The 17,291-nt window shown below is 42.3% G+C and overlaps 1 long non-coding RNA gene across 1 annotated transcript in view; it reads right to left on the reverse strand.

Annotated features, from left to right (window-relative positions):
• Window positions 1–12,749: 12,749 nt before the first annotated feature.
• LOC138259105 (uncharacterized) overlaps window positions 12,750–17,291 on the reverse strand; it is an 81,185-nt gene continuing 76,643 nt past the window's right edge. The window contains exon 3 of the long non-coding RNA XR_011198638.1: window positions 12,750–12,835. This is a non-coding gene — a long non-coding RNA (uncharacterized lncRNA). The remainder of the gene's footprint in view (window positions 12,836–17,291) is intronic.

Here is a 17,291-nt window from a genome sequence, read left to right on the forward strand (position 1 = left end):
ACCCGATGGCGGAAAGGAAACAATCTAAAATGGAGTCGATGCCAATGTGGATTGAGCTTCACCTACAATATCAGTGACAAACAAATAGACTTTTTGGACATTAGGGTATAAGTAGACAATGAGCAAATCAATACTACTGTATTTAGAAAAGTGACTTCCACCAATAGTGTCCTACATGGGAGCAGTTTCCACCCAAAACCACTGATAAAAAGCATTCCATTTGGGGAATTCTTAAGAATGAGACGGAACTGTTCCAATGATGAAGAAATGGAGACTCAATTTAGCATGGTAAGGAAACGTTTTATGCGTCGTGGATATTTGAGAACTAATATTGAAACTAGTGAGAAAAGGACTAAGAGAATTTCTCGACAGGATACACTGACAGACAAAGGGGCAAAAAGAGGAAATGAGAAGAAAGACATGTGCCCGCGCCTTATTCTCACTTATAGCAAAGAAAGCAAGGACATAGAATCAGTATTCAGAAAACATTGGAAGATACTGAGAAGTGACTGGGATTTGGCAACAATGATAGGTGGAAAACCACAAATATCATATAGGAAGTCACGCTCATTGAAAGATATATTGGTAAAAAGTCACTATGAAGCACCAACTATGAGAAATTGGCTAAAGAATGAGACAATTGGCTTTTACAAATGTAATAAATGCAAAGTATGTCAAATTGCAAGAAACAGTAAAACGTATACTGATCACAGTGGCAAGACCATACACATTTTACAAAGAATCACTTGTGAGAGTCAATATGTAGTTTACATGCTTGAATGTGAATGTGGTCTGCGATACATTGGGAGCACAATCTGCCCTTTGAAGAAAAGGATCTTGGAACATACCAGAGCCATTACTAATCAAGATATGAGCTATGCGATGGCAAAACATTTTTCAAAATCACATACTAATGATTGGAGGTCACTACGATTCATGGGCATAGCGCAAATGAGAAGGAGTGAGAGAGGAGGTGATAGAATGAAAAAGCTGAGACAAATGGAGAGCAAATTTATTATTCAGCTCCGCACAAAGATGCCTTATGGGTTGAACATGGACGAGGAACTGTACGTACATCTATAATTAAGCAATGAGGAGGTATATATGTTAACAACGATGCAATATGGCTACTGACTTCCAATCATTAAGAACCACTGAACTACCATATGTAATGTAAACAAATGATAGAAATGGAGCGAGAATGGACTGACATTCATTAATATAAGATATATGGACAATGGAACTATTCAAAAAAATATATTTATCACTATGTACATAGTAAACAGATTTCTGTAGATGCATAGGAATGTCGCGACTAAGATAATGGAATAACAGTAGTATAATATCAAATATTTAAGAAAATTTACATATGGGAAATGTTGAAAGGTTGACACTAATATACATGTCTAGCGCAGACAATTATAGTGGAGAAATTAATGGGGAAGTAATCAGTAGCCAATACAAATATGAATGTGGAAGGAGAAGTATCATGAAGGAGAATATACAGAAAGAGCACCATTTATTATAAATGTATATATTTTCGGTATATTTTTATTTTACTTTATTTTTGAGGAGAGTATAAGATTTAGAAAAAAATGTATTTTTATTTCTATTTAATTGGGAACTACATGGACCATAATGCACTGTTTAGTTTGTATCACCTGAGGGTATAAATAGCAAAAGTGAAAAGGGACTCACTTACTGTGAACAAGACTCCTGAGGGAGTTGAAACGCGTTGGTGGTTGCTATTTGGATTAAATTTGCACTATTGATACCTTGTGGAGTGCAGTGAATACTTTTTGAAATTTACATTTTTACGAGACTGGTCCTCTCCGTCACTGGCACCGACAGTGGAGTGCGCCGCTCAACAATTTTCAGACCATACTTGCTTGAGGATGAGGATATACAGTATATATATATATATATATATATATATATATATTCCTACAGGAGCAAATCTGCATGTGTTTATGGAATTGGAAACCACATAAACGAGTTGAGTACTTTCAAATTTGGTAAAACACCTATGCTCCAGGGGCTGGACAAACGCCAAAACAGGTAGGAAAGCCACAGAATTAAGAGCAAGAAACTACAATAGACAAGAAAGCTATCCAATAGTGAGCAAAGAGCTGATCCAAGGCCCATTCTATGCATTGTAGGCAAAACGTCTTTTAGAATTGTCTGCAAGGGATACCTAAATGGAATGTAGTGCTATAAGAGCATTTAGGTCATATTTCGGCCCCCAAGATACTAGCATAAGATTTCCTGATGGCTCCTTGTCAATAAGGTTCCAGTGATTTAGTTGTTGTCCTATTACAAATTATTATTAAGTAATTTAGGCCAGTTGGTTTTATTGACAATAATCAGTACTAGGACAGGTCGAATGCACTCATAAAATAGTAGCCTTAGACAGAAGCCTTTGAAAGATGGATGATGCAATGTGACTAATTCATCAAAGCACACAGAGATTTCCATTGGCTCCTCAGGGGTCTTTATATTGGAATAAGGCCTCTGAGCTGGCTAGCCACTGATGTTTTTTTTTTATTCTGCTCAAATGAAAAGTGATTGCTGTGGTGACTGGTCATTCCAGTCCTGAATAATGAACAATCTGCATTTGCAGATTAGGAAAAACGGCAATCATCTTTTCTTTAGAAAGGTATTAACAACTTTTGACTTAAGTTACATTGCTTAGGAGACCACCTCACCTATTGATCATGATTCCATGGAATATTGCTATTTTTTGTTTTATATTCCAGCATCACGAAGTCACTTGTTGAAGTTTGTCGTGCTTTTCAAACCATCAAATTAAATCGTTGGTTTCTTGGAGACATCGCATAACCTCTCCTTGCACACCTCATTCATGTATCTAAATTTTTATTGTCCACTTTTGATTTCCTCTAAATTATAAACCTGTTAATTTTAAAAGTAACATCACTAACTGGCTCTTCTTATGTTATTTATTAAGCTGTATCTGATTTACTAACCAATTATCTTCTAGGGTAAACCCTAGGAGATGGAAATTGGTTTGGAAATCAGATACAGCATAATTAAAATTTCCTCAATAAAGCTTCAAATACTCAAGCAGAGTAGCATTGCTTTCCGTTTTGAATTACACAATTATTGAGGCCCTCGGACACCAGCAGAAAATTACAATATTAACCTCACACAGGATGCAGTACAGTAACCTCTGACTAGCCTAGAATCCCATAAATATCAACACAGCCCTGACATTGATAAGCTTCTGATTAGTTCAGGCTTTTGAATAAGACATGCTTGACAAACTAGCAGAGCTGTGTGTGGCACCTTTTTCATCCAGGGGGTCATTCATAGGTTGCCGAATGGATGATTGCTTTCTTTACTTCTTGCCTGGGCAGCTTAGAGAGACTTCTCTGATTCTCTGTAGTGTGTGAAGGAGATCATGCAGATTGTCACGTGGTCTGCTCAACAATGATTCACAAGAGTATTGAATGAGATTCCATTAGACAGTTACCAAAGTGCACTCTGTCCACTTGGCTTCAATATGGTGGACATGCTAAGGGCATTTATTTTAGAAGGGTGCATTCTGCATTCAAAGATCATTTTGTCTTGAGAGGTGTGAGACTATGGAATACAAAATGGATCTGATATTAAATACCTTTTTCACTACTGCTCTGAGATCCTAGTCTTCCTCGCTGTTCAGCATAGATGGAGGGGTCACACCAGGACAATGGCTGGGGAGATTTTTAAACTGACGTAAGAGTGCAATATTTGTGACCACTCTTCTTCCTGATATCATTAGAAGCCTATCTGTGAATACATCTTGCTCCAACCCTTGCTTGTTGTTTTTTAATTTTTTTTATTTGAGAAATTGTGTGAATCTTTCAATAAATCCCTCCACTGACAACCCGTCCCTCCTTCCGCCACCTTCCCTGTCCCGGTTTCAATCACAGGTATGCCCGCTAGAGTATGCTTAAGGACTTGTTCCCAGAAATGTTTGGTTTCTTAACCCCTATGGTGCCTGGGACCCCTATGGTGCTTAGTATTTCTCTTCCGCTCAGGAGGAGGGGACAGGCAGAGGGATGAAAGGAAAGGACTTTCCTTTCCTGTCTCTGTAAGCATTTCTGCAGCCCGATCGCATCGCCCACTAGGCAACGGGGATTTTTTTTTTTTCCCTATATGTGAATAAGGGGAGTGGCCCTTGGGCAAGGGCTGCTCCACAGGGGGGCTAATAATTATTAGGCTTTTTCTGCCCCCCGGGGCAGATCGGACTATTAGGATTAGGCCGATCTGCCCCCAGTGGGCAGAAACCACTAGACATCCGGGATTACTATTTATTTTTTTTGGTTTGTTTTGGGGGGGGGCAGATCGGCCTTTACTGATTAGGCCGATCTGCCCCCGGGGGTTGGGGGGGAGTTGGGGGGTGGGGAGCAAAAGCTACTAGACACCAGAGATTTTTTTAGGTCGAGCATTGCAGTGTTTATCTGGGCTTTTAACAACGCCCACCTCACGCCCATCACTATTACTCGTTTGTGGGCTTGCCCTTCAAAAATCCTTTGATTACATTGGTAAATGGTTTACCTTTGTCCGTCCATGGGGAGGTTTTGTTACCGCCTTGGCCATCGCCCCTGTTACGTGGCTAATTGCTCTTTTGCCGATAAGTTTAGCTGCAATTGGACTTCTTTTCCTTTTGTGTATCTCTTCACGCTGATGCTCATGGAGGCCATGGCGCTGTGAATCGGCTCCCTTATGTGAAAGTGTTAAACTTTCAATTTATGTGGCAAGAAAAGTCGGGTTAGGAGTTTATAACGCTAATAGCTCTAACTCGAGCGGATGCGAGACCCACTGCATTGCAAATGCTTGTTTTTTTTTTTTTTTAATCACATTGGCATAAGGGGCGTGGCCCCTTTGGCAAGGGTTGCTTCCCAGGGGGCAATTTTCTTTTTTTATTAGGCCTTTTCTGCCTCCCCAGGGGCAGAAGCCACTAGACACCAGGATTTTTTTTTTTATTTAGTCTCTCAAACCAACAAACGCAGCAGACTCATAAAATGTGCACCTATCCCTACATATCCCCAGTTAGGTCCTGGGCAAGATATTATATTGTTCTCTGTATGCACCTCAATCAAATACCTGCTGCTAAGGTGTAACCTTTTTTATGAAAAAAGGAAAAAACATTAAAAAAACATAATGGTGGTGCACCACTTTTTCAAATAAACAAATTTTATATTGAAGAGTCCAATTCCTTTGAAGTAAAAGTGTGATAAATCTTCTCTTTATTTTCTTCCTCTTTTTCTCAATAACATAAAATTGTGGTGACAACAGCCAACACGTTTCGCCTTCAACATAGGACTTCTTCAGGGCTAATCCATTTCTGACTGGCTTGTTATTTTATGTATTTCCTCATACCCTTGGAGTCAGCCGTGACACATCTTCTTAGATCTCCAAGATCGTTGTGATCAAAAAGAGAACTCCTGTTATAAGCCAGTTGTCTTTCAATTTCCCCAATGAAGTCACCTTTTTTCATTATAACCACATTTGCTCCTTTATCCGCTTCGCGGATCACTATTGTGTGATCAGATTTTAGAGACGCAAGGGCCTTTCTTTCCAATACAGTTAGATTACCACTTGTATGCCACTTATCTGCCCTTTTGTCAAAACATTTATATAAATCTTTTGTGACCTAACTGGTAAAGAGATCAATGTTATGATGGGTTCTAGCAGATATGTATTTAGAGCATGATTTCAATCCACTGTTCACGTCCAAATTTTCCTTAATACCTAGATGTGCCCTTAGGTCCTCAATGTCCATTTCCTTATCCTGCAAAGACATCATAAGTTGTAAATCATATAGATTTGAGACAAGATGTGTAGATGCCTGTGAATCCTCAGTAAATATCTTATCTGGCACTGTCTTAGGAGTAATCATTCCTTGTGAGGAATTAAAATAATCTTTCAATTTAAGCGGACGTGTAAATTTGAACAGATCTACAAAGACATTAACCCGACCATTCATTTGGGTGGGACAGAAACCCAGACCTTTACTAAGTACATCAGATTCTACTTTAAGAGGGCAGTCAGACAGGTTTACAATAACCAACTCACCCCCATTTATGACTTCTTCATGGGGTTTTGTGGAAACTAGTTTTTTTTGGACCGTGTTCTGATCCCTGTTTTTCTAGTCCTTTGTTTCCATCGCTTCCCACCCCTTTTGGTCTTTGTTTTTTTCAGATCAGTTTTGTTCCTACCATAACCTTTTCATTTCCACTAAAAAATTAGATGTGCGCTGAAGAGTAGATTTAGATTAACCAGTTTCATTTGATGTCATACTATTCAATGCAGTTACAGAACTCCCATTGGACAGATCAATATCACTTAGATCCTCACCTGTGTCTGGCACCTTCACATTATATTTACAGGCAAAGGTATAAACCCTGCCTAATTTATAGTCCAGGTCATCTCTTAACTTTATGTAATTGCTTGTCACGTAAACAGATTTGGTAATCCTCCACTATTCTGTCTAAGATCTCATAGTTCTTTTTAATCAGATCTTTTTGAGAAACACTATCTATTTCTTTTTCCAATTTATCTATATCTGCTGGTTTTACCATCTTGAATCCTAGGTTGGCGGGGAACTCTGGGAGCATCTGAATGGCCAGGTCAGACAGGTGATGTCAGAGCCCCCTCCTGATAGGTGGCCACCCAGCTGGGTGACCAATCTCCCTATTTAGGGTCTCTCTTTTGGGTGGTTCCTCAGATTTGGCTTGCAAGATTCCAGCAGGACTCCTCTGCAACCTCCACTTCAACTCCTGACCAATGAAACTGCATTTGAACTCTTCAGGACCTGACAATATGCAACAAAGACGAAGACTTTGCTTGCAACATTGTTTACACTGCTCCTTCCAGCTTCTGCAACATTTCCCCAGTTGTCCATCCTCGAAGGACTGCCCGCCTTCAGTCTGCACAGGAAAGAAGAAGGAATCTCCCTTGGAATGACTAAGACACCCACCCCTCGCATCTGCAGGGGCCAACAGCAACGACGACTGGCTGCATGGATCCCCTCTCCTGCTGAACTGCGTGGATTCTACATCACGGGTGGTGGTCAGAAGTGGTCCCTTCAGTTCTCTCTACCACCTGTCCTACTGTTAGCCCTTGCCTTCCCACACAGGACAGTACCCCTGTGCACTGCATCTTTTGCAGCTGGCAAGGCTTGTTGGTACTTCCTCCAAGGGGTCATCAGGCATCGTGTAGCCCAGCCCCCAGCACTCCTTCCTGTGATTCACAGCTCAGTGATTGGCTCTCCTGCGGCGTGGGATCCCTTTTTGTAGCACTGCGTGGGCTCCATTTGCTACTTGTGTGTCCCGTCCTGTGGTACTTCTGAGGGCCCCCTTTGGGTCCACCTCCTGGGTTGAGTCATCCTGGGTCTTGCTGGACCCCAGCAGCACCACTTTCTGCCAACCGCACATTTTGCCTGTACAAAGGCTTGTTGTTGGAATCCGGATATGCACACCCAACTGCAAACTTCCTTCTGGCGTGGGACATCACTTGCATCCTCCAGGAAGTCGACTCAACTCCAGGGCTGCAGTGCTGACTTTTCTTCCTCACCGTCGACCAACTTCTGCTTCCTCAGCCTGGTGGGTAGGAACTCCTGCCCCCACTGAACTCGGCTGTGTCTTCTGGACTTGGTCCCCTCTTTCCACAGGCCTTCCTCTTCAGGAGTTCCCCTCTGGGTTTTGCAATTCTCTTCTTTTCTTCGGAGTGGGTGTTTTGGGGAAATTCTAGTAATTTACTCCTACCTTAAGAGTCACTGGTGGGTGTTGTGGTACTTACCTTTGTGCTTTCCTCATACCCCCAGCACTCCTCTACACACTCCACTTACCTAGGAGGGGATCAGATTCTCTCATTCCCTGTTTTTAGTATATGGTTTGTGCTCTTCTGGAGTAAGAAGTAATGGTCCATCCTCATTTAAATGGAAGAGTAATCTGTTTTTCTCTGTGGTTTACAAACAGGAAAGTGTTGCTAGAATGTGTGATGTTAAAAAGTGTGCAAAGCCACAGATGTTAGCACTTATTTTTCAAGTGGTGTGCTGATAAAATTATATTACACATTTTAATTCTGATCTCTATGACCCATTCTTTCTCTTCCTCTATTTAGAGCATGTTTATTACTACCATGGGAGGAAGATTACGTGAACATTAAAAAGTCTGCATCTCCAGGATGGCAGCATAGCCATAACTGGTCATCCAAGAAAACACAGCCCACATGTCTGGTTGGCACTGAGGCACTCCAGGACGACTAGGGTAATCTCTCAATAAGTCTGAACTACTCCTGAAGATTTGAATGTGAAGAGTGAGCTTAGAGTCTCACCTAAAGACAATTCCATGGCTATCCATGCTAAGGTTCCTGACATTGAAGGCAGACATGTTGCAAAACCCCAGAAATGACAGTCCTAGCCTTTACACAACATTTGAAATACAGGACAGGGTGGACAAGAACTAAAATATACCAAGTAAAAGTAAGACATCACACTATGCATTTTTCAGCAAGTGACAAAACAGCTTCTGTTTTACATCAGTCTACAAACCTCCAGGATATTGAGAAAGGAAAGTTTACAGATATTAATAAAACATTGACATGCAATGATCAGGGCTACTGGCAGACTGATAAAAAAAAGTCAGAGTAAATTTGTGGGAGTGTTATTTTCAGCTGCTTGTAAATAGACATCCTCGTTTGGCAATAACTGACTACTCCAGGAATCTCTTCCCTATTGTTCCCCATCAATTGAAAAGGTAAGCACCAGCACCAGGGTCACGGCTGAGTAGCAGTCGAAAGCTGATAATTAGGTGATTATCTGTACAACTACCACAGACCAGCAGTAGCAACTGAGCAAAGTAACAAGGAGGAACAAGCATTATGTGGGGCTAGTGAACGATGACACCATGTGTATAAGGACTCAGGACTGACAGTATTTTTGACACCTGCTCAGCATGACTGCCTACAAGTTGTGAATATTGCCTGAGAGAAGTCACATCTAAAAAAGGTCTGGTTCTCGGGGTACATGCCCAGCTGGATAACATTTTCTCATGTCTCATTTCTCAGGTAACTAATTATTGTAACCAATTAGCACCATCATCACAGATGAACACAGCATAGAACCATGGGAAAAGGTTATAGAACTGACTTTTGACACACCTCGAATGGAATCAGTCTCTTGATCACGATGAATTAATTCTCGCAGGATCTAGAGGTTAAGCTAATTCACTCAACAGCATCAGCAGTTGTTCTCTACACACTGGAAAAGCTGTTGAGCACACGTGTTTCCACAAGGTATTCAAAACTGTCAACGATTCACCCTTCAAGTCATGAGAATTCCACAACAATCTGTAGAACCTAGACATTTACCCTCACCAGATCTAGTGTCAATGGAGAAGTAGAAAGGATGAAGCACAATATCAATTAATTGCTTCATAAATTCCTGAATTAATCTCAGTCACTTGTATTTAGTCTGTAGACCTTTTCATTCAATTTCTTGTTCATTGTGTCACTACAGAGAGGGACCAAACATTATGAAATTGGTCTAGGTCCAGTAGGACACAACTCAACCATTCCTACTATGCGACAATCCCTCTTTCTATGGGAACACAAGCAACCCCTGCCCTTGCGGTCTTGTTGGCCCTCATCCGTGAAATGCAGATTGAGTCTGATAGCATAGCCAGCTAAGGAGCCAATATTTATGCTCACTCCAAAACCTAAAAAGGCATTTAATTTGAATACTGCATACTAAAAGACTTGATATGAATAAAGCCCCGCCTTCCAGGCAATGAACGGAGTCTCCTTGACTGTGTTGCTCACAAATCTGTGCCATCAGTTTCCCACCCTTGTCAGAATTCAAACTATATCTAAAAATGTCATGTGTTCCAATTTTATCAACTAGCTTAGTCAGTTTCCTTCAAGGGTACCCATATTCATCGCCAGAGAACGATACCTTAAAAAACAAGTGGGCAGTGTGGTAGCAAAATATGTGTAAACATTGGCACCGAAAAAGAGTTATGTGAGCAAAATTGAAGTGTCCATAGAATACACTAGTAAGGTATCTGTGCATGCACAAACCTGACACAATACATTCGTTTTTTCTCTTAGAAAGGTTTTGTATTCTGTACTGTTGAGCTGTTGTCAGATACACCCTTCCAAATGTAGAGTTCCTGAATATGTATGTATTTATGTTTATATGTAATATGACCAAAAGGCAACTTAGTGCTGTAGAGGGCAAAAGGCAAAAATACAGTCAACAGAGGATTAAAGAGGTAATTGGGTCCTGGGTACAGAAGTGGACAGTTACTGCATCATAATGTAATGTTCTTTAAAGACGTGAATTTTCAGCTCTTTTCTACGTTGGAGCAGGGATTGTTGGTCCTGATGGATACATGGATGTTGTTCCAGAACCTGGATGTATAGATGCAGAAAACCTGCTGATCTGTGTTTTTTCCAATATGGAGTCTGGGAGGCCAAGGCGCATGGTGCATGGCACTGTCACCACACAAATGCAAGAGAATGAGGGCTTGGACAGCAGTCGTGAAGTTGCTTTCTAGGACGAATGGTTTCACTTAATTTAGTAGCAATAGTTGGATACAGTACTCTGTTTTCTTATCAATATGTTCCCTATAAGCAAAGTTTGTGTCCTTGGCGAATAAAAGTGCCTCCTTAATTAGTGAAAATTGGGGTTTGAAGCCTTTAAGGTTAAGGTCATTAAGCCAGGTTTGAAATACTTGTTGCTTGCTGTTCTTAGCAAATAACAGGAATTCCATTTTGGTGGTGTTAAGCTTCAGGAAGCTGAATGAGGTGAAGGCATGACATTGTGGCCCCTCATTACGACCTGTCACAACGGGGGTCAGGCCGTCGCCAATCTAGCGGTCCAACCGTCACATTATGACCGGAGCGGTAGCGCCCCAGTTCGGCTGACAGCACCTCTCCTTTACTGCTACAGGACAGACTGGAAGTGCTAGTGGTCCTAACCCAGCAGGGCAGCTTTCCGCCAGTGGTTTCATGGCTGTAGCACCACCATGAAACTGCTGGTGGAGACAGGGTACAGGGGGACCCTGCACTGCCCATACACTTAGCATGGGTGGCGCAGGGGCCCCGCTGGCCAGTCCCATCGCAAAGTTTACTGTTTTCCTTGAAGACAGTGAACTGTGCAACAGGTGCTGCTGCACCCTACGCACTACAGCATTGCTACCGGCTCTATTAGGAGCTAGCGACAATGCTGTAGGCCATTTCCTGCTGGGCCAGCGGCCAAAACACTGTTTCTGCCCGCTGACCCAGCGGAAAACTCATAATGGGGCAAACGGGGAGGCAGCTGCACTGGCAGAAACCTACCCGTCGGAACTTCGGTGCACGGGCTTTTCCGTCCGCCAAAGTCATAATCGACCTCTTTATGTCTATACTGGTGAAATGTTTCAAGTATAGTTGTGTCATGTCAGCATATTGGTCAATTTTAGTGTGGTCATCAGAGAGTAGAGCCCCAAGGACAAGAAGCAATCCTAGGGAATTCAGCTTGGTGATAAGGATCTTTTGGTTCCTGCTGGTGTCCACGTGAATAAAATTGGTTGTGTTTGTATAGGCAGGAGTACCAGTTAAGATCTTGCCCCTTTCACCCCAATCCCTTCAAGTGCAGACAAATGCACATGCTTACTGTTCAAGCAGGCACTGTAGGGCTACCAGGGGGATGGAAAGGGTTATTTAGAATATGGCCAACTATATCAGTCTTCTGTATAGCACTGTACCTGACCACTTTAGCAATATATATATTTAAACAATTATAAGAATTATTGAGGACAATTAATAGCAAAAATTACAATGTAGTATGCTAAGGTACGCTAAGTGAGACTGAAGCAAAAATGAAGATAATACTGCACTACAAAGCATAATGCAAAGGAACAACTTTATGTACTGATCAAAGACAGCAGAGCAAGCATTCTGGAGCAATGTAATGTTATGGGAGCTTACTAAACTCATTGTCGGTTAAAAAAAAGTATCAACAGGGCCAAATTCATTGACCAGTAGATGCAGCCATAGTTTGCAAGGCCTACCTCAGCCAATTGGTATGTTGACCTAGAAACAGACGTGCTAGCATCTAAATATTCTTAAAGTATAGAACGCCTCAAAGATGCCCTCCTGGCATGCGTGCCTATGTAGGGGAAACAACCTTGGAATGGTTAATGATTTATAATAGCCGCTTGCCGATACAGCAGCAGCCGGCCCTCAGAGCATGCCCTGGCCTGGGGGGCATGCTGGTGCTGATAGTATGTCGGGGGAATGGAGGAGATGGATTTCAATAAAATAGGCTGGGGAGGAGAGACGAAAATAGACAGAGAGGGAGAGAGAAAACTAATATGCAATGCAAAGTGTAACATCAGCAGTGGAAAGATAAGTGCCTTCAAATTAGAACACACTGAAACTGAAACGCTACTTGGGTGGGACAAACAAGAATAGGGAGTAAACTCATTAAATGTGGAACTGGTTAAGTAGGAAAGACAAGAAAGTCGCCCAATCATGAGCATACAGCTAACCAAAGCCCCCGTTGTGTATTTTGCACAACACACAATAAGCCATTAACAGCACACAGGTACACCTATCTGTTCGCATGGGCTAAAACGTAAGTACTGCATAATTTAAACAGAAAGCACAATAACAGTCCCTAATAAACTAACGTTTTTAGTTCTAATTCAAGGAGTTCATGCTATGCAAGAACTCACCTTGCTGCACCTGTTGTGCACAACGTTGCAAAAAGGTCAATAGGTGGCGATGTAGTAACCGAATTTGCTGGGGTTGTACTGGGTGACGTAACTGTTGTAGCTGGAGCAGCCTAATGAATACAAATAGCAAATGGTTAAATGGAAAAATAGAAGAAAACCTACGTGAAAAATATGAAAAATAAATGCGAAAGACACTTTGTATCATAGTACAGCCACGTTAGCTCACATTTTTTGCTTCTTAAAGTCCTGACAAAACAATTACAAACAGCAGTAAATCACCGACTGAATATGAAAGTGTGACAGCTGAATGACCTGGCAGTCATACGTTCATTTTCAAACTGTCTAGGGTGCCTGGTGCGTATTTTCAAAATATACTGTGTTTTTGCAACTCCTATAAAACACTCCAGGTAGCGGGGTGCCATTTTTGATTCTGGCACTTCAGACTACCTCAGACCTCATCCAATTTACATTGTAAGCTTCCAACACTTTTGAATACCCTATTTTCCTACAGTGACATCCCAATGGGAATGCAGCTCCGGCCGGTGTGAATTTATTTCTCAATGGTGGCGTTTTACCAACGAGAGTTCAATTAATCAATCAATCAATCAAAACTAAAGAGAATTATCTGGCAGAGAGCATTCAAATAGTTGTCTCCCCTTCAGTAACGGGTGGTATCTTAAAATGGACGGTTTCAGCAGAACGGATAAAGGAAAGGTATGGCCGACACATTTATCTGCTTCCCCTTGCTCTCTCCTAGTCTTCCTGTGAGCTCTCTCAATCTTTCCCTTGCAGTCTATTGCTCAAGAGTTGAAAAGGCCTATAACAAGTGAACACCCCGTTTTGATTTCCCATGGCTGAAGCATGAACAATCGAGTCAGAATGCAAAGTATTAAAGAAAATCTCAGAAGGCAACCGGAACGAAGCAGGTCATACAAAGTATGTTAACTTTGCAAATATGTTAATTGTGTTCATTGAAATATATGGTGGCAATTTTGAGTTGATTAAAAACTATTCAGGCAGCTTGGGCCCTAAAACGGATTTATCGAAATTCATCTAACTGATAAAAATGTTACATGAATCTCAGTAGGAAATCCCTCCCAACCCATCGCACAATGTAACAGTGATTTCCTAGGTAGATATTTGAGCTTTCTTGTAGTGGAAAAATATTCAAAATCTTTCCTAAAAACTTGGTTTGGAAAGAAACCTATGTATGGAAAATACTACTTACCTGTAACAATAGCTTGTAGTGGTGTAGATAACATGCTGAGCTCACTCTTGCCTTGGACTGTTGGTGTGGAAGTTGCAAGTTGTTTGTCCTTGAAGAAGAGGTTTCTGTTTCAAGGTGACCCATACCACCTCCCTAGAAGCTCACAATGCACCAGAACATATACTGTCATAGATTGTTATATACTGCTGGTGAGAACAAGTGAGCGTAGAGATGCAAAGCTGTAAGGTCAAAAGTCCTATTGAAAGCTTACATCCAGGAATATGGGAGAGCACATGAACCTAGAGCTCCACAAGCAGGAAACCAGATTTTACAGGTAAGCAATGTTTCTCGTTTGCTGCATGTGCGGTTGTATATCTCATGCTCAGAACTGACTGAAAAATTGTACCCATTTCCCTAAAGAGGTAATGAAAGATGTTCAGAACAAAATTAGAAGTTACACTGTGTGCAATTTGGGCTACCCTTCGGGCATGAATGTCCCCACTGTAATTGTTACTGAATGTGCAAAAAGCAGACCATGTTGTAACTTTACAGATGGCTGAGAGTGATGTGTTGCTTAGGAAAGCCGGTGTGGCTTCCTTCCTGCAAGCAGTCTCTGTCCTAGGCAAACAGTGCTGGCTTAACATATCTGAATGTATTTGACAATCTACATGAAAAGGGTGGTCTTCGAAACTGATTTTCCAAAACTGAGGTTGGTGAACAGGGGCAAAGAGCGTTTTGGTATCCAAATAGATTTGGAAAGAACAATGTACTACATAAGGGCTATTTTAACGACGAAAGTGTGTAAAGCTGGTTCTTTAACTGACCATTGTTGGAAAAAAAGAGTTAATCAATGGTTTGATTTGGTGAGATAGAATTTGACAGAAAACAACAGTGTGTTATGAGGATAAGCCAGTCTTTATGCACTTGGATAAATGACCCCTCAATTCTTAGAGTTTAAAGTTCACATATACTATGGAGGGAAGTGATCACAATGGGGACTCCACTTTCCAGGAGAGGAACTATAGTGGACAAGTGTGTAGTGTCTCAAATGGGGCTCTTATAAGCTGAGTGAGTTTAAATTTCAGGTCCCATGAAGGGGGCAGTGGTGTTCCTAATGAGGTGGTACAAGTTTTTTTTTTATGTGCAATTTCAGGTGCAACATATTTGTGCAAATTAATGATTTTCATGGCATATCTGGTTGTAACTGATGAACTAATGATGCTGCACTTAAAATGATTTTATTACTTTGCTTAGAAGTGTGATTATTAATGTTGTGTACTTATGCCACATTTTCATGTGAGACATCATTCATTTAATATGGATGCAGTTTCCGATGTCCTGCTCATCGCCCCTACCAATCAGTGGCCCACTGCAAGTTTTTCCACAGTTTCCATGGAGCACAGAATGCTAGGACACAAAAGGACAATGTATTAGAAACATGTATTGTGAATTAAACTTTTAAGGTGTACATGATAAATCATACTGAAGGTTTTCTGCTGGAAATTCTGATGCAGGTGTTCAGAAGTACATAATTCTATGAGTTTTTTTTTCAAACTTCGTTTATTGGTATTTTGCAAATTATGTACAACTCTTGGATTGGAGTAGTATCTCCTGTTGCATGGTAAATGTGAAAGTTCAGACATTTCAGCTGGTCCCGATCAATGTTATTACAGTTCTATCGCGACCCCTCTGGGTTTACTGATGGCATCCAGTATATTCAGTATATAAATCTTCATTCGCATAGTCTTGCAACAACTACCCCACTTTAGTTAGTAGTCATGCGCTATCATCCTTAATATTACCATTCACACCATTAACACAACAAAAGGCAACATTCAACAATGCGCTGGAGAGGCTGTTCCATGGTGTAAATGAGGTATTCAAGACTAGCCGGGATATCTGAGTTGGGAGATCAGTATCCTTACAGAGACCCCTCTTTCTCCCCAGTAGAGGAGTACAGTTCCCCCCGACTGGCTATAGATGTTGTCTAGGGTTTACTGGTTGAGGCAGTATAGATGTCGTGATGTCAAAGCTGTGGCCCCTGTCCATCTACCTCCAGTAATGCACACCAAGTGATCTCTGCTTAATGACATGGGTTACATCACTTCCCCTATATTCCATCAATTTAGGGATGAAGCCCACTTCCAGCGAGGCACAACCTCCTCGGCTTCCAGGTCCCCACCTACCCCCGTCTCTGTGTCTCCCATGCCTCCAGCACCCCGGCCCACGAGGGAGCAATAGGACTTGCATGCACTCCCCGAGCCTCCTCTCTCCACAGCGTAAGCAGCTCAGCCTGTGCCCAGACTGATACATCTTGTCTCCAGTCCACCAGGTCCGGGCCCGTAGGTGATTTCCAGGCCATGGCAATCTGACACCTGAGCAGCACCAGGGCTAGGTCCAAGAACCTGCTGCCAACCTTCCTAGAGGTGGGTCTGGAGTATAGCCTCAGTAGGCAGAGGGAAGGATCCGGCTCCAGCCGCTCGTCTAGGACCCTCCACAAAGCTCCCAATGCTCCCTGCCAGTACCGTTGTATCCCGGGGCACCCCCATGTCATGTGGTCAAAATCTGAATCTAAAGTATTGCACCTGGGGAATTCCCTGGGTTTGCCACCATATATTACCCTGAGTCTATGTGGAGTGAGATATGTTCTGTGTATATAATTATATTGGATGTAGCGGAGACGTGTGTTATGCGATTCCCTGCAGGGTTTGCCAGCACTTTCTGCCACTCTGTGCCCATTATCTCCTTGCCCAGTGTCCCTTTCCATTTCACTCTTAATGCCTGCAAAGACTTCAGGGTCATCTCGCTATGGGCTCTATAGAGCCTGGTCACCGAATGGGCACCCTCTCCCATTGTCAATAAGAGTTGGAGTATTTTATGCACCTCTGGTTCTGCGTTCACTGTGAGCCAGAGTCCCCTTATAGCATGCGTCAGCGTCTGGTACAAGAGAAGTTGCCCCCCTGGGACTCCACTCTCCTCAACCAAATCCATGAATGGCCATAGGACCCCTTCCCGGAAACAATCCCCCAGTGTCGTCACCCCTGCCCAGATCCAGGTCCTCATTTGGCTCCTCAAGAAATTGTGAGTCGATGTCCCCAAGGGTATCCCCGTCAGTTGTATTTCAGGGTAGTAGGCAACAGTCACACCCGTACATCTCAGGCACCATCTCCAGCAGGACAGGGCCACTGTCAGCATGGCATTTCGTGCCGGTAGGGTGATCTGGGGGCTGAGCATCCGCTCTAGAAACAGATCTACTCTGACATGGCCCCGGTCTGTGGTCAAGTATAATCGATTCCCGCCCACGGGCCATCTGGCTACCCACTGAAGCTGGCTCGACAGGTAATATAATTCAAAATCCG

The sequence above is a fragment of the Pleurodeles waltl genome, chromosome 2_1 (assembly GCF_031143425.1).
Source record: "Pleurodeles waltl isolate 20211129_DDA chromosome 2_1, aPleWal1.hap1.20221129, whole genome shotgun sequence".
NCBI classification, from domain to species: Eukaryota; Metazoa; Chordata; class Amphibia; order Caudata; family Salamandridae; genus Pleurodeles; species Pleurodeles waltl.